The sequence below is a fragment of the Staurois parvus genome, unplaced genomic scaffold, assembly GCF_062004578.1.
Source record: "Staurois parvus isolate SC_StPar_1 unplaced genomic scaffold, SC_StPar_1.0 ptg000264l, whole genome shotgun sequence".
NCBI classification, from domain to species: domain Eukaryota; kingdom Metazoa; phylum Chordata; class Amphibia; order Anura; family Ranidae; genus Staurois; species Staurois parvus.
The window spans coordinates 7320837-7344380 of record NW_028318060.1 but is presented as its reverse complement, the minus strand read 5'-3'; the positions used below and the strand labels follow the sequence as shown (position 1 = coordinate 7344380).

The following is a 23544-nucleotide window of genomic DNA, read 5'->3' as shown; positions in this document are numbered from 1 at the left end:
GTCTCTATAGGTTCCTGCTCTGCCATTGCACTCGGCCCGGCTCTTCTCTAATAACTTGGCAGTGATTTCCCGGTTTGACAGCTGGCCGCACCCCCTCAACTTTCTGAAGGACAAAGCTTGGGAAATCTCCTCCCCTCTTCGCTTCCCCCGGCCCCGCCCAACCCGCTCATTGGCTCCCGGTCTCCTAAAGGCCGCCCCTCGGCAGGGGGGTGTGTTATTCCGGAGTTCATTGACAGCGGCGCGGAGGGGGTACACCGGGGTCACATCACATGGGGCTGAGCGAGGAGTTGGGAGCCCGACGTCCGTGTGGAGGAGGTGAGAGCAGCCCGGGCGCTGTGCCGGGGGGGACTGTACGGGCTTCCCGTGGGGAGCGGGACACACACGGGAGGGGTGTCAATCCTGCAAGGACATGAGGAGACAGCGCTAATCCCGGGAGGGCGGCACTGTATGGGCAGGGAAGGGTTAAAGAGGAGGGAGGTGATGGACTCCCAACAAAGAATATGGCGAGGGAGGCGGGCAGGGGGGGGGTCCTCCGAACACAGCACCCCGGGAGGGGGGTCACCTTCCTGGGGGCCACTGTGACCGGGAAGTTCCCGAGCGGAAGTGGGCTGTGTGTGTCAGCTGTGCCCGGGCTGCTCAAGGACATGACAAAGTGACCGCCTGTGTGTGACAACAAACCTCCCCAACTTGTGTGTGAGCTCTCCTCTTCCCGGGACTTCTCTCCACTCAAAACACAGGGCCACCCACCCAGACCCCAGCATCGGACATGACACATGCCCCCAGTCTACCACTGTCTCCTGTTGTAGCTCTGCACTCTATAGTCCTCTGTCATTGACTGACTGTAGGGACCAGTTGGTGGGCACAACTGAGGCCCCCTACACCTTGCAGGTTGGTAACTGCTCATCTAGTGCCCGGTCACACCATAGAAATGCAGTCTGTATGTGTGTTCTGGTGCATGGTGTGTGTGTGATGGGCCCCCCCCCCTTCATTTTCCCTTCACCTTAAAGGGGAAGTTCCACTTTAAGGATTGGCACCCTTTGGGGAGTGGGTACCTGACATTGACATGTACCCGCTCCCACTTCACTGTTATCGCCTAGGTGATCAGAAGTGGAAGTTGTCCCCCCTCCCTCCCCATAGTCTTCTGGGACACGTGACAGGTCTCAGAAGACTATGGGGCCATTCACAAAGTACAGCACTTCTCACGCATGCGCAGTGAGCACCCGGCTGTAAGCGGTCACAGCTGGGTGCCCACACTGAAGATGCTGGTAACACAGGGTGGCTGGTGAAACTGGCTGCAAGAGGGACACCGAGGAACAGGTAAGTGTTCATTTTTTTTAAAAGTTAGCAGCTGCAGTTTTTGTAGCTGCTAACTTTTATTTTCGCTGGTACTCCACTTTAAATAAGGATGTGTGTTTTCTTGTGTTCCAGTTCATTGCAGGAACTTTTTTTTTTTTTTTAAACTGATGGCACTGGTGTGAACAGTGCCATTGGAAACTACTATCAATTCGCTTTTGATGCAGAAAAAACACTGGACTGCATGTGACAGGGTGTGAAATGGCCCTTACTCCACTTTTTTAATTATCATATTAAAGGCTTTTTTTTTTTTTTTTTTTTTTTGGGAGGGGGGGTGTTTTGTCTTAAAGTGATTGTAAACACTTACATATACCCATTGAAGTCACTGGCCTCAGATGATACACAGATGACAAAAAAATCCTCAATTAGTTGTACTTATTTACAGTCTTCTCTTCTCTACATATGTTCAAAGTCCAGACTTTGTAAAGCTTGTCTGAGAGTTCAGAAAAAAGGGGGTGGAGAGCTGAAATTACTCTGCAGAGCTCAGTGAGGAGAGCTGATTGGAGGGAAGGGACACACCCTCCTCCACACCTTTCACAGGAACAGAGCTGATGGCGCAGGAAGGAAGCAGCAGGCAGAAATGACACTCTGGGGGTTATTATAAAGCTTGAAAGTGCAAAATTAGGTTCACTTCTGCTGCATAGAAACCATTTCCGATTCTAACCTCGGCTTGTTCAGTTGAGCTTTGGCAATAAAACCTGGAAGCTGATGTTTATGTGCAGAAATGAGCCTGACTTTGTACTGTCCAGCTTTAGTAAATCAATCCCTTAGTGCTCTTACTTGAAACAAGTGCACACTATAGAGCGATATGCTGTGTTCATATTCCATGTTGGAGCTTTACAACCACTTCAATACAACACTTTAGCTGCTAAACAGCTACAGCATGGCTTTCCAGTTCTGGAAGAATGTCCCTGGACATCCTCCCGTGTGCCCTGTGGATTGTACACCGGGAGTGCTCTGTGACCTCTGTGTTATCGCAGATCAGGGTAAAGGGCCAATCGGAGCAACCCCTTAACATGTGATCAGCTGTGTCCAATCACAGCTGTCACACTTTAAACCCGGAATTTCGTATTTCAGGTTATCAGCTCTTCTTTACACAGACAGCTTGTACATTGAGTGCAGAATTTTCCCTGATTCGGTGCTCTGATGGTCAGGTCAGCCTAATTGGTGGAAAAAAAAACCTATTTGCAAAATGTTATACACTAAAAGTATGATTTTTCTTAAGAATTTTCGAGAGGGGGGGGGGTTGCCAGAGATAAAAAGTCCAGTGGTGATTAAATACCACCAAAATGAAAATATTAAGCACATGTTGCATGGCTGTCTTTCAGTGTAACCACACTGAAATCTGAAAATTGGCCTGGGAGGAAGGGGGTGAAAGTGTCTGCTGTAGTAGTAATTGAATCAAAATATACTTACCTGTGCTATGTAATTACACAAAGCTGTCCCAGGGCAACCCCTTGCTGTCACGGTCTACTCATTCTATCCTCCAGGTGCCCCCAGCAAGTGCAGAGCTGAGTGAATCAGTGAAAGCACAATCCTGTTCCAGGCTGTGTGCATACATAGACACTCACAGCACTGGTAAACCACATTCTCCACAGTTGACTGACAACAGCAGAAACCTATGGCTCCCACAGCTCTGAATCTCCTGTGAGATCAGGAGTGATGCTGCAGATGGGGACAGGTAAGTGTTTAGAGATGTAGGGGAAGGAGAACAAACTGTGGGGAGATTTTACACCCACACAGCCATGTCATCCATTCAGAGTTCTGTGAATGAATAAACGGAGTAGCCCTTTGTGGTTGTTGGCTTGTAGTTCTCAATGAACCACCACAGCACTGTTGAACGCTGTGGTAGTTCATGGTTTCTTCCTGACCTCTATCATGGTAATGCCATTTCAAAAGGTTTCGGCTTTAAAATAACTCCTGGCAATCTTGTCCTTTTTCAGACCCTTCCTACAGTGAGGTGACCACTGTCTCACAGATGTGACCCCACCCATGTTGGCAGCCTGTCACATGCACCCCTGGTAGAGATGACAAGCATCACTGACAACACACACTGCATGTATGGCCCACTGTCAAGATTGGGAGGCCAGTCAGCCAGCAACAAAGACACAGATGCCCGAAAAGTGAATAGAATATCTCCCAAGAATAAATGGCACATGCATATAATGTTTTGTCAAGCTAAATGATATCCAATTTGAGTTTAGATCTACTTTCACTCTGACTTTCCTGGTGTTTGCTGTCTTGAAGTATTGAGACAGCCAGGGAAATGGCATGTGTAGATGGACATCAGAAATAGCTGTTGCCTGTGTTTCAGGTTTATTTTAAATGGCATCCTTTTCCGTTCATTGCCTTAACCTGCACTGAGCAAGTAGAACATAATATAAATGATGTATGAGGGTGCACTTCAGTCCACTGGTTATGACAGGATGTCCATGGAGATTATTGTAAGATGCTGGGGACTTTTGTACAAGTCTGTTGTTCAGCATTGGTCATAGTCACAGGTCAGCATATTGAGAATTCCGTGCCAAAACAGCTAATACATTTAGACTCTTGAGAAACCTTTTTCTGATTAGCGCTAGAACATTTTATCTTGTCTCTGGTCTGTTTTTGTATTTGTAGAGTCCTGCTTTGATATCTTGACTTCATGGCCTTGTGCAAGACAGCACATCAGATCGTTACTGACGGTTAAGACCTTGATCAGCTCTGGGTGGAAACTTGTGTTCATCCTTACTCTTCAGTGAAAGACCAGAACTACACTGGAGGTTTAGTGGCTCATTTGTGCTACTAAAATCAATAGCTAGTCCAGGCCATGGATGCTTACTGATAGATTATAGATGGAACAATTGCTTCTCCATGAAGTAAGCTACACAGGTAACCTTCTGAAGCATCTAGTAGCAATCATGATTGGGACATTTTACAATCGTGTAGACAGATTGCTACTACACTTGGTTAGTTTATTTTATTTAGTAGTTAATGGGGTACTCCTAGCATTTTTTAATTGAGAGGGATATAGATCTAGAGAGATTGGATATAAATTTTTTATTTTTTTTTGCTCTTGCTGTGGGTCCCCCTGTACATCAAAGCTTGCATTTCATTATGTCTAGGGGCTAAAGTGCACAGTGTATTACTTGCATTACATCTCAGGTGTAGTATTTGCTTTACATCTTGGCTTTGGTACTCTTCCTCTGCCTGAAGCTCTGGTCTGTGGGTGGAGCTTTGGTGTCCCCACGCTTAATGTGGGGCATTGACCTTGTGTTTTATACAGAGGAGGCTGTATTGTGACCTGGAACTGGTCACAGTTTTGAGGAGTATGCAGTTGTGAGCTGGATGGATCCTGTTGGAGCAAGAAATAAGGTATTTACACCTTATGTTCCTAGACAGAACAAGCATTTAATAGTGTTTTTGTGTGTTCTAGAGTTTTTGGTATTTAAGCTTGCAGAATGGGTGTATTTGATCTTGAATGTGCAAAATTTATTAAGTGGTGTGAGGGCCAAGCTAGGCAAACCATTCAATTTATACCTTGTTGTTTAGATAAAGGCACACTTGGTAAATGGTTTGTCAGATGGAAAGTTGGTGGCTTGTTCACACTGCCAGCACAATAAACTCAAAATAGTTGGTGGTTTTTGGCTGCAGTTAGAGGGGCAATGTGGTATTTGTCAATAAAATATGTGCACAAGGTGACCCTTTATTCATGTCTCCACACGCAGTACAGGGTTGCGTTTTATTGCAGCTTACTGCACTGCACCCCCAGACCGTATTGCAGTGTGAACAGAGCACAATTGTTGTCTAAGCAGTGACTGTCTTTTATCAAGTGCAGAATGTCAGTTACTGCAGTGTGGGAGTGTGCCCTTACTTTCTGACCTTTTTTTAAATTGTGTGTAAATCCAGTCTTTAAAGTTTGTATAAACTTAGGCATGCTGTCATTTCAAAAGTTGTTTAATCTTTATCCTCCAGTTTCACATAAATACCTAGTGATCCAGCCATGAAGGTGCTGTTTCAAGCACTTCTATTGGGGGGGAGTGACCACTGTCCCCCTATTATGTTCCTGTGTTGTCATATAAACAGTGGAGACTAGAAGTGGCTGTGCTGGTACACCCTGCTCAACATTGTGACAATGGATAATCATGAAGCTGACCCAAAACAAAGCTGCTTGGCTCAGGACCCTGAAGATCAGGGTTATCGCTATAGTAGCGCCAACTGCTCAGGTATGAGATAGGAATAATTAACTGACCCAAGGTTTTCCAATGTAATCCTGCAATAAAGAACATATCTGGAGTTTAGCTTTAAGTTGATTCTGCTTTTCTATCAGTTACATGTTAGAAGTAATGAATAAGAGCCAATTCTATTTATGAAATGCATAAAAGCAAGGGAGTTGTGAAATACAGTACAATATGAGCTGGGTTTTGCACTGTGTGGTTTGACCTTGTACTGCAATGTCAGCAGCTGTCCAGTGCATTATGATTTTCTAGATAGAAATCAGTCATTTTCAGTTTCATTCTTTCTTGTCCAGTTGTAATCCTAGTTTCACAGTAAGTCTTTTAGAGCTCTGCTATGATGAAGACATATGTATGTTTGAAAACACATCAGATCTCAATGCGGAAAAATATTGTGCTGGATATCTATACTGATATGGACTGGGTAATGTGTTAGGAATGTAAGTATGCCCCATCGTTTGATGAAAATGATCAACCTACAGAGGACTGAATTCTAAGATACCCCAAACATCAAAGTGAAAGAATGATTCAGCAGGCTAGTCCATTTTGCTGAAATTCAGTGCAGCAACTCAAAATGGTACCCAGTAGTTTGGCTCCCATGTACTTGTATGCATGCGTGACAACTTCGGGGCATGCTGCTGAGATGACGGATGGTGTCCTGGGGTATTTCCTCCCAGATCTGGACCAGGGCATCACTGAGCTCCTGGATAGTCCTGAGGTGCAACCTGGTGGCATCGGATGGACCGAAACATGATATCCCAGAGGTGTTCTATTGGATTTAGGTCAGGCAAGTGTGGGGGGCCATTCAATGGTATCAGTTAATTTATCTTCCAGGAACTGCCTGCATACTCTCGCCACATGAGGCCAGGCATTGTCGTGCACCAGGAGGAACCCAGGACCCACTGCATGGGTCCAAGGATTTCATCCCGATACCTAATGGCAGTCAGGGTTCCATTATCTAGCCTGTAGAGGTCTGTATCCCTCCATAGATATGCCTCCCCAGACCATCACTGACCCACCACCAAAACTGTCATGCTGAACAATGTTACAGGCAGCATAACTTTCTCCACAGCTTCTCCTGACCCTTTCATGCCTGTCACATGTGCTCAGGGTGAACCTGCTCTCCTCTGTGAAAAGCACATGGCGCCAGTGGCAGACCTGCCAATTCTGGTGTTCAATGGCAAATGCCAATTGAACTCTGTGGTGCTGAGCAGTGAGCACAGGGCCCACCAGAGGACGTCGGGTCCTCGGGCTACCCTCATGAAGTCTGTTTCTGATTGTTTGGTCAGAGACATTCATACCAGTGGCCTGCTGGAGGACATTTTGTAGGCCTCTGGCAGTGTTCATCCTGATAGTGGTACACCAGAAATAAAAATTCAGGATGCACTTGGGCGAAAACCGAAATGGACAGTGATAAAAATTTTATTATATATATATATATATATATATATAATTTTGGGGGGGGGGGGGAGAATGAGAAGACACGCATTGTATACCCCAATTTATTTTATTTTTTTTTTCTGTAAAAGATGTTACGCCGGGTAAATAGATGCCCAACATGTCATGCTTTAAAGTTGTGTGCAATGGCGTCAAACTATAGTACTTAAAAATCTTCATGGGTGAAGCTTTAAAACGTTTTACAGGTTACCAGTCTACAGTTACAGAGGAGGTCTAGTGCTAGAATAATTGCTCTTGCTCTGACGTTCGTGGTTATGCCTCACATGTGTGATTTGATAGTTTATATATGTGGGAGTGGCCTACATATGCGTTCACCACTATGCGCTAGGAGAGGGGCGCTTTAAACTTTTTTTTTTAAATGTAATTACTCTTATTCCTATCATAAGGAATGCATGCATCCCTTGTGATTAGGAATAAGTAGTGACAGGTCCTCTCTATGGAGAGAGAGAGAGATGGGATCAATAAGACCCCACATCTCTCCTCTACAATGTAAACCATTAGATCAAAAACTTGGGGGAAAAAAAAGGCTTTGTTTAGAAGGTGCCAGAACCAGAAGTGATATCGCTATGGTCCTCCAAGATGAATGGAGGCTATCTTTCCTTTTATCTCTATGCCCAGTGCCGGAATCGTTCAGTGGCTTTTCAGGTAAGGCTGAGAACCACTGAGCAGCGAGGGGCAAGGTTATTTTCGGCACCTGTATCGGTGCATATTTTCATATCGGCCAAAGGCTGATAGGGGTGTTTTTCGGCCACCGACATTTTGGTGCATCCGTAGTTAAGGACCTTCTACGGCCCTGTCAAGCTCTCCTAGAGCAACTGCCTGTCTCCTGGAATCTCCTCCATGCTTTTTAGACCCAGAAGCGTTTCTTTGTAGAATATGCCACTTTTTCCTTTAAAGTCAATCCCCTGATCTCAACCCAAATTGAGCATGCATTTCATTTGCTGAAGGCAAAACTAAAGCTGCAAGACACCGCAAACCTTCTGGCAATGGCATGTATTGATGTGCCATCCTGGAGGAGTTGGACTGCCTGTGCAACCTCTGTAGGGTCCAGGTATCGCCTCATGCTACCAGTAGTGACATGGACCCTGGCCAAATGCTAAATTGGTGAAAAACAGTCAAAAGATGAGTAGGGGGGGAAAGTCAGTGGCCTCCACCTGTAAAACCATTCCTGTTTTGGGGGTTGTGTCATTGTTGCCCATCTAGTGTACTTGCTATTAATTTCAGTTAACACCAACGCAGCTGAAACTGATGAACAACCCCCTCTGCTATTTAACTGATGAAATAAATATCCCAGGAGTTTAATTTGACTTAATGCTATACTCTGATTAAAAAGTGTTCCATTTATTTATTTTTTTGGAGCAGTGTTTGTATATATTCTCTAAAGCTTTCATAAATGAAAAGTGTGGGAATACAGGAACAAAAAAAAAAAAAAAAAGAAAATCAAACTCTCCTAGATGGCTGCATCACTGATCCCAGCTGCAGCTGTCCCATGCTAGTTCTAACCCAAAAACTGAGGGTTCAAACACTGCTGAACGCTCAGTTCTCTCCCTCCGCTCTGAGCAGACAGCTGTGACCGTTAGTCTTTGGCTCTCTACTCTGCCCTTCAAGTGCTCACTGGAGTGGGTGTCTCAGGCTCTCAACGACATGCTGAGCCAGCTGACTGTTCAGGCATCTGGGTGGATTCTGTAAAGTTGGGATCTTCCTGAGCCTGGACCAGTTGCATGATGTCGGCAGACTCTTGTCAGCTGGAAACAAGTCAAAGGAGTGCAGAACGAACTGCACTTCTGTGATCTGTAGATGTATAGTCAAAAGAGCTTTGGCTAGACATTAAATAGGATCTTTGAATGGTTTGATGTGAAAACCATTTGATCTCCATCTAAAGTGGAGAAGTAACTTGTATTACGTGAGTATAGGGGCTGCCATTGCTGAGCTCTTTTGAAAATGCTGTCTGGCTGTTATGCAGTACCATTTTTCTGTGAAGAGCAACGCCCCCTTTAAATTTGTCTTCGCTGTGCACTATCACAGCTCTTTCCTCCACAGCTGACAGGGAAGTGTGCACCCTGAGAACTGTCATTCCTTGATCATATGACTACACAAGCCTAATGCTTGGCTTTGGTGCTTACAGGGCCATGCTCAAATACCTTCCTGGTACCCCTACCTACACGGTACCCTTACTCCTTTAACCAAAAAAGTGTGTGTGTGTGTGTGTGTGTGTGTGTGTGTGTGTGTGTGTGTGTCAGTCAGCCCTTTTTTATGAAAAAAAATAAATGTCCCCTGGTGTTGATCCATTGTCGATCACTATGCCGACTGCCTTTTTTTTTTTTTTTTTTTTTTTTTTTTTGTGTTGGCGTTGTGATTGACAATGTATCTACAGCCATACTTTATACTTCCCCAGACCACAGTCCAAAGCTGTGGGGAAGAGGCCCTTGTCACCATCAACATGTGGGACAAGTTGCTGTGAAAGGATCTGGTGTGGATTGTTGAGGGGGGAGGAGGGACCCTTATGCTCTTCCATTTATTTTTTTTCTTACTTTGTAATTTCTGGCAACTTTTACATTCAGCTGTTTATTTGAATGCCAACATTTTTGTTACATACTTGTATGCAGTAAGATACCGCTTTGTGAATTTTCCCCACTGGCTCTATTGGTGATGTCTTTGGTTTTGAGTTCTTGGTCTGCAGACCTGCTGTGGCCTCTAGGATATGAAGGCTACAGCGGTTGCAGGGAACTCCAATCTTCCAGGTGGACAGAGCAGCCAGGAATTTATAGCTAGGGACATCTTTGTGTTGCCAAGACATATCTGATGCTGCATCTATCCCTCGCCACCTCCTCACCAAGAAAGGAGCAATCAGACTGCTGATTGCTTAGTTCTTGGTGGTCAGTGAGCTGGTGACATTCGGTTACCATCTCTGCTCTGCCCCTCCAGTACACATGGGAGTGCTGGGCTATGGAGGGGGACGGGAGTAGCTGGCTCAGCCTCTCGGTGAGCCTGTGAGAAACTGAGTCGGCTACTAGTCGGGGTCTGGGTGGATTCTGACTTGAAAGTTGGGATCTCTCCAGAACTCAGACCGGCTCAGTGATGTCCGCCAACAGCAGACTTTAGCCGGCTGTCAGCTGAATCTAGGATTGTAGAATGAAGTGCATTCTTTAAAGCCACAGGAGATGTAGGGCCAAAGGAGCTTTATCCCTACTTTAATGGTGGAAAAGCTAAGGACTGCAGGGGAGCCCTGCAAGGCTGCACCCAAATGAAATTTATGTTTTTTTTTTATTTTTTTTTTAGCACAAAAAAAAACTAATTTTGAGTATTTTTGACTTTTTGTTATTAGACATGTCTAGTAAAAAATTTTTAAAAATCCAATTTAGGCCAAAATGTATTCAGCTACATGTCTTTTTGTGTTTTGGTTTTAAAAAAAAAAAAAAGTGTGTATAAATTGGTTTACGTGAAAGTTATAGCATTTACAAATAGAGAGATGTATACTTGGTGTCCTTGACATCCCCAGTGATGCCAATACAGTGATCAGTGCTAATAAAAAGCACTGACACTGTACTGATGGCATTGGGCAGGAAGGGGTTAACATCTGGGGCAATCAAAGGCTTAACTGTTCTGTTTCACATTATGTGCTGTGTGTGTGCGCTTCACTGTATATGCAGAGCGGTGAGCAGGAGCTGACAGAACTGTATTTACATACAGTTCTCTCCCCCGTTGGTAATACTCGGCGATCGCTGGGTGCCAGCGAGTAATCACTGGCTGGGACCAGGTGATTGACAGCCAAGGACCCCCAACCCAGAAGTGCAAAATTGTGTATGAATGTGTGTAATTTTGCACACCCATGCCGCCCTGTAGAAGTATTTCTGATAAAGGGTGGAAAGGAAGCAGGAGTTAATGTTACATGGCACCACAAATGTTGGTTGGGGAACCCATTGTGTTAAAAAGTAAAATCTAATATATATAATTTTATTTCCCCAAAGCGGAGTCTTTGACCTGACCGCTAAAGACAATCCAGATGTTTGACAGGATATGTTTTGCTAAAATTAGGTTTTTTCCATCCTAGTATCAGTCAAAGCCTTAAGATATACAGGCTGCTTAAAGCTACATTTCAGGCAGATAAAAAAAAAATGCCTAATTTACTGCAGTTATGTATTTAATAACTTTATTGACTCTGTCCTACTATCATCCTTTGAAAGGGTACATCATATGCTGTTGATGGTTTTTCAGACTGCTTAAAGGATAAGTTCACCTTTTTGCCAAACTTTTTCTTGTTCAAACAATTTTATTAACAATAAATCAGAGTGGGACAAACAAAGAGACATTGCTAATGTACATTGGACATTGAAATGGCAATAGAACATGAAGAAAAAAACAAAACAATGAGTCATAGTACAGTTGTCCATGCATTACTAGCGGAAACAGGTAGGTAGTAGTTGACGACAACAAAAGACATTATTGTTCCAGCCAATCAAAATTATGTCTCCCAAATGCGTTGAAGAAATAAGGTGAAGTTTAAAGGGGGGTCAGACGGGTGGGGGGGGGGGAAGAGGAACAGCAACAATTGACTCCATGAGCGTTCGGAATGTGTATAATAACTCCTACATATTGTGTACAAAGGGCCAATGACAGTATCTGTAGCGCATAATACACAAATCAGGGGGGGAAGAAGTGATTCGTCAAAATTAAGCGGGAGGAAGCACTCTACCCAGGGGCTCCATATGCGCAAGAATTTAGGAATTGTGTCGAGAATTGTGGCTTCCACCTTTGCATGTATCATGGCTTGCGTTACTCTGGTTTTGACGGCCGCAACACTTAGTTTGCCAAACTTTTTCTAGTCTGTCTTATCCTCGTATGGGCAGGCAGTTACCTGAAAGTAGGAATATCAATGAACTACCAGAGTAGTAGCCATTGGTTAAATCCAGGGGGCAGGGCCAACCAATGCCCTGGACTTCATTGGGAAATACAAGCCTTCAGCTGTAATGGCTTACAGTACTGTATGAATGATGCTGCCACATGGGCGGAGCCCCTCACAGCTACGCTATTGTCAAAATAGTGACTGCAGGTGTGGGTGGAAAATGTAAAGTAACTTGCTCCAAAGGTGAACTTGTCCTTTTAATAACTACCCAGTAGTGTGTAAACTGCTATTTAACAGGTTACTAATCTCAAGGTTACAAGCAAATGGCAGTATAAGGGCTCTACCTGGCCCTGGTGGAGGGGGTGGGGAGAACCTGTTCTTTGCCCAGTGTATGTTGTGCCTCAGTAATACCAAAAAAAAAAAATTGTGTATTTCACCTTTTTAAATACTTTTTTTTTTTTTTTTTTTTTTTTAGGTACTTATATAGTGCTGTCAATTTGCGCAGCGCTTTATATGCGTATTGTACATTCACATCAGTCCCTAATCCTCAAGGGGCGTACAATCTAAGGTAATGTTTCTTTCTTCCCTATAGCTTCCAGCCACCTTAGTTGGAGCAAACATAGAGCAAGGGTCAGTCTCCTGAATCTATTGTGACTTCTTCATACCTGGAAGTACTGGTTATTTTCTTCTGTTGGCATGGAAAAACAGTGACTATTTAAAAGTCCCCTTAACACATTGGTGTCCAGTGTATATGTGCTGTTTTCCACTGAGCACTTTTTTGATTGGAGCAACATTCTACTGCTGCTTTAATGGAACCATCAGTGCATGCACTTCTGTTGCATATAGTATGGAAGAAGGAATTGCCAAAGATTATTTTAAGTATTGCGATCCATGGATCCATAGATGGTTTGTCTACCTGTGTCCTTTTTGTTAGGCAGTCTTCTGCTTTCTGCCCAGCTGATGGATTACACAGGATGAACTGCATTAACTCTTCAGCGGGGAGGTAAACTGTAGGAAATGCAAACCTATCCCTGCTCTATCAGAACAAGCTGGATTGGGACTCTAACTGTAAACCTACTTGTGTGTGATACCCATAGCTGTAATGACTAGTTACGGAAAGGGCATACTTGACTATAGATGAACGATGGCCACTAGATTTCATAAAATAAGAGTTAAACTGGCACAGTTTTAGGTGGTAAGGGCTGAAGTTACTTGGTCTCCACACTATATATTTGAACAAGGTTATGTTGCTCAGTGATGATCGTGATGGATGTGTTGGTATGCTTGTTATGGCAACATTTGTGTTGACCTCTGCTTGTCCTTGAATAACACACATGCTTAGTAGTGAAGTGGAAATCTCTTATTAACCACCCTGGTTATGTCTGTAGTACATCCAGAATTCAGCATGAACCAGCACTGCCATATGTCACACATGCTTCTGCTGCTTGTCAGGTGAATGGTTTAGGTTTCATGCCAGCTCCCATTGTGATCAAAGTTCAGTATTTTGGCATATTGTAGACATCACTGTCTGAAAATAATCTGAGAAATGTAACTTTTTCTTCTTCACACTGTGCTTAATCTAACATCTTAATCTGTGGATTACAGAGAATAAAAGGATTGCTTAATTAGAATTCATTAAACTGGCTGAGAGAGCCTGCTTTCTAAGAGTGAGGTTTTAGAAAATCTGGTGTGTTTATATATTGGTGGGTGTAGGTTTTTTTTTTTTTTTTTTTTTTTTTTTTTTGTATACGAAGGAGGAATTTAATTAAGAAAAGCATGGATGGTGCCTAACAGGTGTTGACCCCCTGGTAATTAACCTAAAGTACTTTAGGAATCCTCTATATTTTGTAAAACAAGGAGTACATCCAGTAAAAGTAAAGGTTTTAAAGCTCTACTTTTCTTGGCCCACCAGTCACTGGCCCAGCCTACACTCCCACTGCAAGTTTGTACTCCATGTAATGGGATTAAACACATACACCAGAGTGGCCATGGGTTGAAGCTGGGCACCATTCGGCCCATAATACTGAAATTTCTTGCAGAGAGTCCAGCTTTTGAGAAATTGCCCTGGTTCACGCTGATGTTTTGCGGAATTCGCAGCATTTTCTGTGCGAATTCCGCAATGCAACACAATCGCACCCCGTTCATATGAACTGATGCGGGTGTGTATGTTAACACCCGACATCAGTCTGCAAAATGCAGTGCGATGTGCAGAATCACATCGCATAGGTGTGAATACCTATGCTATCCGATTCTAGTGTGGACCAAAAAAGGGTCCTGCACATTTAGTGCGGTGCGAATAGAGCCATACAAAATGTATGGCTGTAATCGTACCGCATACAAATTGCATGTGATTTGTACAGGAATGCACTGCGGTTCCTGTGCGAATCACATGGGATTTACTGCACCGCTGTAGTGTGAGCCTAGGCTTGGGGTTTAAACTAAAATGTTTTGCAAAAGCAGTTTTTTTTTCAGCTTGTTTCTTCATGACTGACACGCAGAATTCCTTTCTCTAACTGTTCCCTAACACTTGTTTTCGTAGTTGCTCTCTGCTCAAAGTTTACACTTTTTTTTTTTTTTTTTTTTCTTTTTTTTTTTTTTTTTTTGGGTTAATTTGGGCATTTTAATACAATAAATGAAGAAAATTCGTAGGAACGAAACGTTGCTGATGTCTTGCCTGCAGATTACAAAAAGAGGGAGGGACAAAGGTCACCAAACGACCTTTCCAAACACAAAACGGCATTTCCGCCCAAAAAAACATTTCCTGTAGAGGTGACAATTACAGTGGATTTATCCGCCGATTTTTCGTTCTAAATGGTGTTTTAATTGGCTGTATGGCCGACCGATTTTTTTCGCTTATCAGAAGAAAAATCGAGAAACTTTTTACAAATCTATGGCCTGCTTTTGGTCTGAACAACATATCGTCTCTGCCTAATTCCCACAGCCTTCTTTTAAACTGTCTTTTTAGGTTTCACTGCTAGTATGTAACTTTCAAAGTTCACTTTTGTTGATCATATTTTCACTTTAAGTCTTTCTTCTTTTTTTTTTTTTTAAGCTGTGCTCTGAATATTAAATGAGATTCAGAACTGCCTATTGAGAAACTTTTACTCCTGCCTACAGCTATCTAGTTGCAAAATGTTAAACCTGGATCACTTCCTGCCATTTAATTGTTTGAACGGGTGTGACTCAAGTAGGGAAGTACTTGGATACTCAAGTTGGGTAGTTGCACTGGAATTTTTTTCCTTCCTCTGGTGTGTATTATTTATTTATTTTTTCTCAAGTTGGCAATTGTAAAATCATACGTTTTTCAAAGGTTACAAGCTGTGCCACAGCAACCCAGTGTTCAGTTCACTTTTAACCTCTTACTGGTCTCTTCTCTAAATTTTAATAAATTGGCTTTTTTGATATATATTTTTCTACTCTGACTAAAGGGAGTTAATTGCTTTGTTTTTTAATAAAACCGTGTGCGCTGCCAAGTACATTTGTTACCTTAATTACACACACAAACCAGTTTTATCACTTTCTGGAACTTGAGACCTGCCTACCAACTAACATTGCTAGGCAATGAAACTCTGACAAACAATCTGATGCTTGAGATTTCTCATAACCTCTACTCCCTCTCCCTCCTGTTTGGGTACTGGGATAAGCCATAAAAGCAGGACAAACGGAGGGCATTCAGTTGGAACATGTAAGTCTGACTGCTCTATGTACAAGTTAAATGACAAAATATACCAACTATACCTAGACAACACAGACCATCTGTAGTTTCCTTTGAATGCCTTTGTGTCAACTGACATACATGGGGAATTTTTTTTTTTTTTTTTTTTGTGTAGCCAGTGTTCCTTCTCATAATTCTTACTGTCCTTGCTCTGAGATGATCATGCAGGTCTTGTTGGGTTCCTTTCCTTATAACTGCTATCAACATAAGGGTTAATCTCCCTGTCTGTTCTTCAGCATTGCAGGTGCACAGGAGTTGCTTGTGGGGGTCTGGCATTACAACCCCCCCCCCCCCCCCATTTTTTTTCCCATTACTTTAGACATGCATGTAACTAATGTTCTATACCTGCAATTGACATCACATCCAAGATGGTGGCTCCTGGCAGCAATCTCAGTATTTCCAGATGTCTACACAAGGGAGATGTTTACTGGTCATGACACTCATAGTATTTCCCCCTTTGCTACTCTCCTGGGTGGATTTGCTGGTCCAGCATAGAGTAGTTAAACAAGAAGGCTCTGATGTGCAGAAGAAAAGTGGTTGTGCTAAGGAATTCTGTGAACATGGTCAAATTTTCTACCAAGTATAAAGGCACAGCACAAGGGAATAGGATTATGAACAAGGAAAAACAGTGCAAGTATTTACCACTCTAATTTCTTTCTTGTAACATTTATAGCCTAAACATGCCCCCTTTTTTTTTTTTTTTTTTTTTTTTTTTTTTTTTTTTTTTTAATTTTTACTGAAATAAACGAAATTGGTTTAGTGGAAACTGTTCCAGAGCAAGCAGAAAGGTTGTTTCAGACATTTGCTTCCTTCTGTTTTTTTAAAGGGACCTTTTTGTCTAAATACTATTGAGGCTGCCATATTTGTGTTTAAATGCCAGTTGACAGGCTCATATGCCAACCCCCTCTGGCTTCAACATAAATCCCTTAAGCCAGCTATAGATGGTTTGAAGCTCAGCTGGTTCAGCAGGAACCAGCTGAGATTCAAACCATGTATGGGCAGGCTAAATGTACCAAGTTGATTGATCAACTAACTTTTGGTACAACCAGCCTGCTGGATTTACACACAATGTTGCTAATTGCTATTATAGTAGATAAATGTAATCTGTTTTCCTGGCTGGGACAGCTCCCATGGTTGCAGGAAAGAAAAGCACCTTGTGTATGGCTGGCTTTATCCTGCACCAGTAGATGAAACTAAATGTCCTAAGTATTGCTTACCTGTTATCACTATATTCCAAGTTGCTGATTCAACTAACCTTTTCAGAAGGCCTGCATTGGTACCCCCATATTTCTTAGGGAAAGCAGATGTTTACTATACTAGTAGGAGCTGCTCTGACTTGTATATTGAAGCTTTGGAGCAATCATGCTGATTCTTCTAGCTGTTACCTGGAGCTGCATTGTGTATGTATTCTGGGGCAGTGGCTCTACCCTGCCACCCTGCTCTCTCCTCATTGGCTCACTGGCTGTGATCTCAAGCACATCGCTTGATCGCGAGCCAGCTCAGGTAAGGTGTGTGTGTGTGTGTGTGTGTGTGTTTCAGCCTTTGCAACCACTTAAGTTCCCTTTTTTGGCTTTGCAAGTTGTCCCTTTTATACATCCTATACCACTGAACTCTGCAGCAGCAATTTTTTTTCCTGGTGCCTTGGGTGTTCACATGTCATTGTGTGAAATACCTTGCATTACTCAATAGAGCGCTGCAAGTGATTACAGAGCATGCATCATTCTTAATTGTGTGCCACTTGTAGCACTAATGTATGCGTTGTTTACTTGGTGCTAGGTTCATTGCATTGCTGTCAAAGTTAATGTTTACCAAGAGGAGAACATTTTTCAAATTCCTTGTGCAGTGGTTCACATAGTTGGTGCTTTACAAGTTTTAAGGCAAATATACCCAAGGCCGAGTTCTTTGAATCTTATGGAAGTAAGCCTTCATGTACCATGTACTATATTGACGCCTAGTATTTTGTATATTTTCTGATTACGTGACAACAGGTTTTTCTGTACCACCCAGCATACTGGACTTGACTTGGAAAAAATACCATCCTCGTGTGTGTTGTGTGGTGTTTTGTGTTTGTGTTTTTTTTTTTTTTTTTTTTTTTTTTAACTTCGTAAATGAGTGAACAGACATTATTGCATTCCTTTGTGGGTATCCTTTAAAACTTCTAATTATCTTGACACTACTATCACCATCCTCTCAGCTTAGATTACATTGCCAGACTTTATCTCTGACTAGGAAAAGTCCAACTTATCGGATCCCCATATTACTTTTATGTAGAAAGGTGAGTATTTTCTGAAGACACTGTTACTGTATATCGTGGCATATCAGAAATGTATTCCTTGAGATGGATAAGTTACTGAAATTAAGCTTGAGGGTATAGATGATAAAATGTATGTAGTGTGTAAGATGTATAAATCCATCAATCTCTGCAGACATGCAATGTGTAGTTTTAGGTATGTAGAGAATCTGCAGGTATGGCTGTAAGTAAATACTTGTCTTGTCTCTGTGCTAAAGCTACCTTACCAGCTTCTACATACCTTGTGCTTGCCTCGGTAAGCACTGGGAGCTGGAGATGGGTGGGGGGGTGTTTGCTGGAGTAGCGCCCTGTTTGACACCGCAGCTTGCTTTACAGGGCATCTAGGAACATAACACAACTAAATTTTAGTAAGTGTTCCTAAACCCACAACCGTAATCAGTCTTTATATGCAGTAAAACATGCTTGATATACTTGCTGTGGAGGGGTTAATCCTTTTGCATTGTGTAAAAACACTGTTTGATCATGACTTCTGATCCTCCCCTTCTTCCAGTTTCCCCCTCTTATCTTCTGATGAGACCTAGCATGTGGAGTCACTCTGCATATGCTGAGTTTCGTGTATTGTTAGAGGTTTGTGGTTGTGGGTTTGTGTTTTTTGTTTTTTGTTGTGTGGTGTGTTTTTTTTTTTTTTTTTTTTTTTTTTTTTTTTTTTCCCCCTTCCTTGGGAGTGTGCATGTGATTGCACAGGGCCAATCAGCACTGTCCAGACAGAGGTCAGGGGTTCTGCATCCTGCTAAAGCTTGGAGTTTTCATTCTGCTCCAACATGTGCTGGGCTGGACACTGATAGAAGTCACAAGACTGCTCTGACTGCTGATGAGAGAAGGTATTTATCAGTTTCTGTTTACTAAAATAATTGCATTACCATGTTCTGTGTACTGTGGGAGACCAGATATGAATGCAGGGTCCTGGGGTTAGTAACACTTTAAATAAAAAAAACAAAAACCCCTGCTGCTTTATGGTCTACTCACACCAGCCACTGCATGACCTTCCATAAAGCTCTATCTGCTGGAGCACAGTGACCACGCTGCCCGGGGGGGTTTGAAAGGACCCTTGGAAGTGTATTTACCAAAGCTGGAGAGTGCAAAATCAGGCTCACTTTTGCATGGAATCCAGTAGGATTCCAGGTTTTGTTGTCAAAGCTTAATTGAACAAGCTGTGCTTAGAAGCTGGTTTCTATGCAGAAGCGAGCCTGATTTTTGCACTCTCCAGCTTTAGTGAATAAACCCCTTAACAGACATTTTTGCAAAAAATTAACAGCTGGGATGGCAAGTGCAAATATGCACTTTGTGTGTGGTTTGTTTTTTTTTTTTTTTGTTTGTTTTTTTTCTAGGCAGATTCAAAAGATGGCAAAAACGCACTACATGCTTTTCTGCAGTTCAAAAACCACTTTTTGCATTCAAAAGTCCCTGACCCTTTCCAAAAACACGCAGATGTGAACATGTCCCATAGGAAATCATGTTAAATGGACTGTACATACAAAAAACCGTCAAGAATGGATAGGACTGTACTGCGTTTCTGCGAAAACACTTAGGTGTGAACATAATGTAAAGGAGATTTCTAGTGTGTCCAGCATAATTCTTCAGTGTTCATTAACTGTTTAGGACAACTTTAACTGCCTTCTGTCTTCCCTATAAGGAAATGACGGACAGGTGGCAGCTCTCTCATTCTGGGAGGATGTCATATAACGTCCCCCCTCTCTTAACAGTGCATGCACGCCCACGGAGGAGTGCGGCGATCAGTGTGCTGTCCCTGGGACACAGTGGATCACTGATCACACTAAAGAGCCGATGATGTTGGCTGATCACATGACAGCTGTGTACAATCAGTTGATTGCATGTAAACAAGGAAATGCCGATTATCGGCAGTCCCCTCATGCTGACAGCTCGAGAGGAGAGCCAGTAATCGGCATTCCTCAGAGGAGACGTCTACACTGATCAGTGTAGCCACATCAATGCCACTTGTCACTGCCCATCAATGTCGCATATCAGAGCTGCCTTTCAGTGCAGTCGATCAGTGTTCATCACTGTAGCCTCATTAGTGCACATCAGTAAAGGAGAAAAAATAGTTAAATTTTTTTGGGTGGGGAAAAGAAAACTTGATCGGTCTCAAAAAAAAGAGAAAAAGTTTGTTTGGTGTTGCATGACCGCACAATTGCCATTCAAAGTGTGACAGCACTGAAAGCTAAAAATTGGCATGGTTAAAAGTGGCCAGTAAGCAAATGGTTAAAAGGTTGTGGACAAGATGCAACTTGTGATAGGTTTCAATTAAAAATGGTGTACATCCAGAAAGGTTTTGTAGTTCTTGCTTTGTGTTTTTTCTCTAGCATTGGAGAGAAGACTAGTGTGTTGTGTGTGGGTGGGTGTTTTTTGTAGCATGTCTGCCAGGTTAATGGCAGAGGGAAGCTAGGAGTTCATTGACCTGTCATGCTTGGCAAGTGTGGAGATTACATTCTAGTCTCCTCACCCCAGTGTTCTAATACAGTAAACCCCCCCTTCCCCAATCAGGACTAAACCTGCCTCTCAATTGTTTGTACATTGCAGCAAATGTATTTATAACTGTTTTTTTTTGTTTTAGTTTTTTGGGGGTTTTTTGCATTAAAATAGGAAAAAAAAAAGCATCAGACCTGGCTCTATTATATAACTGACTAAAGACTAGAGCCGTGAGGAGCTTGATTGCCTAAGCATAATTTTAATCAACCCATATAAAATCATTTGTAAAAAATTGGAAGGCTCTATGGCCACACATCTTTTAGCTTACCAAATCTTTAAATTGGGCTGGGCAGACAGGGCATGGTCCCACAAATTACCTTTAAAGCAGGGCTAACCCAAGTAATACTGACTTGGGGGTGGTGGTGTTCAGCTTGCTTACATATTGGCAGCCCCCCCCCCCTCTGCTTTAAAAAGGTGAACTTTATGCCCTGCCATTAAAAATTGTAACATCTTAAAGGCATAAACATTTTTCTTAAGGTAAAGGACGTTTATTGGAGCTTACAAAAGTATTGTATCTGCAATCGGTGGATTGTGGTTGCGGTGTTAGTCTAAGGAAACTCCTCACTACGACGCCTGGTGATGACATAGCGCACACTCTGCGCTTCACTGTGCATTCCAAGCCTCGGTACCAGACCTCCATCTTGCTGGTTGTAAAGCTTGACACTGACAAATCATCCAGGACTGCACACTATGCCGTTCACCATGGTGAATTCCCATTGATGGATATTGAAGTGCCTTTTTTAATCTACCCTCCTGTAAGTTGCTGTCTTTTATGTGCAATAAACAAAGTTACAGTCTGCATCTACACTAAGAGGTACCCTTTTTCCTTTTTCTCTTTTTTGGTCAGTGGCAGTGTTGGTGGCAATATGGTTTTTGGGTTAAAAAAAAAAAAAAAAATCTATACTACAAAGAACCAAAAACGCACACATATGTTGTATCACTGAAATCATTAGGAGTAGAACATATTTTGCAGGTGTATATCCATCTGGATACATGAAGTGGTTGCAATGAATTGTATAGTTGTGCTTACATGTGTCAAAGTTGCAAAATTGGGTCTGGGTGTTGGGGTTCATTTTTGGTTGTGAAGGGGTTAAAGTGTATTGTTGGGCTATGTAACAAAATTAGATGGTGCACCCTGTGAGTTGTTTGATGCAACTTTAGGAATGCTCATACAATCATTACAGCAGGTGTGCTGAAGATTAATGCACCTTGTGTCCATGTTTCCATATAGGCATATTTAACACACCTGCTCCATGGTTATATCTGACTCTTGGATTAAATGGCAAATTGTATAAAATGTTTACTGTTCGATCTGTTGAGTAGTCTCTACATGACGCTTTTAATTGATGCCAAGTGCAAGGAATGTCTGGAATGTTGAGTTGCTTTGATAGTCTGCTTCCCCCACCATCTACTTTTGCTCACTTAATAGAGGGCAGCAGTCTTTATAGGCTTGCTAATGAAAAGTGTGTGTGCTCAATCTTGTGCACCTGTGCATGGTAGCTAATCGGCTTCTAACCTCAGCTTGTTCAATTAGTGTTACTAAACCCACAACGGTAAAATCAGTCTGTATATGCCGTAAAGCATGCTAATCGTACTTTCTGTGGAAACTAAGGGGTTAATCCTCTGCATTGTGTAAAAAGGCTGTTTGATCCTCCTTCCAGTACCCCCCCCCCCCTCCTTCTCTCCTGATAAGACCTATGTAGAGTCACTCTGCACATGCTCAGTTTGGTGTGTATTGCTAGAGGTGTGTTGTTTTTGTGTTGTTGTTGTTCAAGTCCCTCACAGCGAGCAGGGGAAGGAATGTTATTCCCACGTGTTTGTAGTGGGGAAGCCCTCGAGCAAGTTTTCACCTAATAAACCTGCACCCCTTAAATCTATCACTGCGGTACAAGCACTTCACTATGGAATCTATCTTCTCTGTAAAGAACATCCTTTTTCCCAGGTTGTTTTTATGGCCACATTGGATCTGAGGGATGCATATTTCCATATTCCCATTCGTTCGGCAAGTCAAATACCTGAATAGCGGTAAAGATGGGTTCACAGAACCTCCACTGGCAGTGTCGAGCTCTAGCCTCAGCGCCAAGAATTTTTACGAAGGTGTTGGCGGAGGCCTTAGTTCCCCTAAGGGATTAAGTCCATTACCATCGTTCCTTATCTGGACAACCTTCTCTTTGTGGCCATATCTCACCAGCAGTTGGCAGAAGATCTGCAGGTGGCTCAGAATTTCCTTCAGAGCCTGGGTTGGCTCATAAATAGGGACAAGTCCTCTTTAGCTCCCTCCCAGAGAGTGATGGGATATGAGATCTCTTCAGCGTAGGAGAAAATCTTCCTTCCTTGGGAAAAATTTCTCAAGATAGATCAGACACTAGCAGAGTTGCAGTGCAATCTGTCGGTGTCAAATAGGAAGGTTTCAAGGGCAGTGTGTCTCCTGACTTTGTTTCCCGTGGGCAAGACTCCACCAGCGGCCTCGTCAGGCTTTCTTTTGAAGATTTGGAATGGAGACAGGTCTACTTTTAGATCTGGCAATCCAGCTCCCATCCAGGGTCAAGAGGTCCCTCTGGTGGTGGCAGAAGGAAGTCAATCTGGCCAGCAGTGTAGAGTGGAACCAGCCTTCTTCACGCATTACAATCGATGGCAGCAGTTATGGATGGGGAGCCCATCTAGGTGATATGGCGGCCCAGGGGTTGTGGTCTCGGAAGGAGTCTCTGATCTTCGAGCCTTGGGAGCAAAGTGATCGGACCGTCGCCTACAAATCTGGTCAGACAATATGGCTACTGTGTCATATATCAACAAGCAGGGGGGCACGCAAAGCCCCTCTGCAGCAGATTGCAGGCAGCATTTAATCCTGGGCCGAGCGACGTCTGCTTTCAGTTTCTGCCATTCATCTGAAAGGGTCACAAAACTCCATAGCGGACTTCCAGTCCGTGGCCAGCCAGTCACAACGAATGGTTTGTCAAGCATAACTCTCAGGTGGTGCATGCCAGAGGCTGATCTTTTTGCTTCCCAGGAGAACAGGAAGGTCAGCCGATTCTTTTACCTAAATCCAGGAGAGCAGGCCTTGGGGGTAGACACCCTGACAAGCACGTTGGATTTCAACCTCTTACGCATTCCCTCCAGTGAGACTGATTCCAGCGGTCCTGCAGAAGTTTCTGATAGAAAAGAC

The 23544-nt window shown here is 43.0% G+C and overlaps 1 long non-coding RNA gene across 1 annotated transcript in view; it reads left to right on the top strand.

The window, feature by feature from the left end:
* Positions 1 to 228: 228 nt before the first annotated feature.
* Positions 229 to 23544, top strand: part of LOC149459289 (uncharacterized) — a 36135-nt gene continuing 12819 nt past the window's right edge. Inside the window, exon 1 of the long non-coding RNA XR_016313298.1 lies at positions 229 to 315. This is a non-coding gene — a long non-coding RNA (uncharacterized LOC149459289). The remainder of the gene's footprint in view (positions 316 to 23544) is intronic.